This window comes from Pteropus vampyrus, unplaced genomic scaffold (assembly GCF_000151845.1).
Source record: "Pteropus vampyrus isolate Shadow unplaced genomic scaffold, Pvam_2.0 Scaffold96, whole genome shotgun sequence".
Lineage (NCBI taxonomy): Eukaryota > Metazoa > Chordata > Mammalia > Chiroptera > Pteropodidae > Pteropus > Pteropus vampyrus.
Genome location: NW_011888877.1, coordinates 5,054,288 through 5,056,282, shown reverse-complemented (window position 1 = coordinate 5,056,282; position 1,995 = coordinate 5,054,288).

Here is a 1,995-nt window from a genome sequence, read left to right as displayed (position 1 = left end):
AGAAGGTGGTTAACTGCTAAAGGAGGTAAAGAGAACTCTAAAGAGCAGAGGGGTAACTTAGTGTAGGAAGCAGCTTCTACCTCTAGTACTGAGGAAAAGTGTTTATGGAAGGAACAAGCTTGGAAGCATTTTCCCCTCAAGGCTGACACTCCGACCTCATGGCAGAAGGTGCGACTGTGGCCCACTGGGGTGCTGTTGGCCAGCCCGGCGAGCAGGACATCATCAGCTGAGGTACAGCAAAACTCACTGGATGGTGAGCACCACTAGACATTGCTGGCAGCAGCACACTCCCTAGGTCTCTAGAAGGAAAAAAAGGCCACCAGGACCAGGGAGTGAAGCCCCTTCTTCTTACCGTGGACTAGCACCTAGAGGTAGAGCGGAATATCGTCAGAGTGAGCGAGCACACTGTGCTTCCCACTTCGCAGCTCATCTGCGCCCATTCCCAGCATCTGGAGCAGATCAGAGTGGAATACGCTATGTGGCAAGGTGACTGTCTTCAGCTGCAGGCACTGGAGGGAAGAACACACTCCATGAGAACACGTTTGAGACAAGACGTGCAGATAAGAATCCAGGCCAGGATCACCATGGCCTCCATCTTCCTATTTAGCATCTGGTACAGTTAATTTATCCTCTCAATTATTCATTCATTTACAAAAATTTATTAAGCATGTACTAGTTGGATTTACTGTAACTCTGATACTTGAAGCTGGCAAGGGAGGTAAGGTGCAGCATCTAAAGGAACAAGCTGGATGATTCATCTCTTCAGCTAAAAAAGTCACTGATTTCAAGAAATGTCATGGGAGATTCATATCTGTTCTTATTAAGGAAGAGACAAAGTGGATTTGCCATTTGGTGCTTTCAAAATGGCAATGCATATCATGTGTTAGTGTGTTATGTGTGTGGTGTTATGCATGTTGAAATGTATACAATTAATGTTTTAGCTTTCTGGACAGGTGCCAGAGACAACCCTAGTCACTTTACACGCTTGAAATCCTCACGACAACTGTAGATAGTCATTAGTATTACAAACGCCATTTTTCTGATGAGGAAAGTGAAGCTCAAAGAAGTTGAGTAACATGTCAACTCATACAACTTCAGATCTCCAGTGTGGACACAGGTCTCTGACGCTAAAAACGACATTATTCGTGTTTCCTATTCTTTAATACTTTTTAAAAATGTATTTTATCCAACATTGAATGTATATAAAAGAATAGTCAGGATATAGTAGTACAGGATAAAGACCAACCAAAAAATGAACGAACACCTGTGTATTCACTACAAGGTGAAGAAAGAGCATCAGTAACTTTGGAGCCTATAGTGCCCACAAAGTGTTTATTGCCGTTCCTTCTTCCAGGTAATAACTATCCTGGATTCAATGTTTTTCATTCCCTTGGGGGAAGTTTTAAATATCATTCATTTTGCTAAATAGATATTGAGTTACTCATATTTTCTGCTTCTTTTTCTAATAGATTTCATAATTCACATTTTCTTTTTTAAGGAATTTTTTCTTTTCATCACATTGTCAAATTTATTGACTTAAAGTTGTTCATAATATCCTCAAATATGAGGATATTAAATTATCTGTAAGATCTAGTGATGTCCCCTTTTGTATTTTAGAGATTGATAATTTGCGCTTTCTTTATTGATCAATCTTGTTAAAAGTTAATCAGTTTTATTATTTATTTCAAAGAAACAATTTGGTCTTGATTAAGTTTCTGTCATATATTTGTTTTCTTTTCATTCACTTCTGTCTTTATATTATTATTTTCCTCTTTCTGCTTTTTTAATGTATGATCTGCTGTCCTTTTACTAGCTTATTGAAAAGAAAGCTTAGATCATTGATTTTCAGATTTTTTCTTCTAATTTTTACATTTAAGGCTATATATATTCCTCTACGCACTGCTTGAACTGCATCTCACAAATTGTGACATGTTCTATATTTATTATCACTCAGTATAAAATATTTTCTGAATTCTATTTGATTTCATTTTTGAT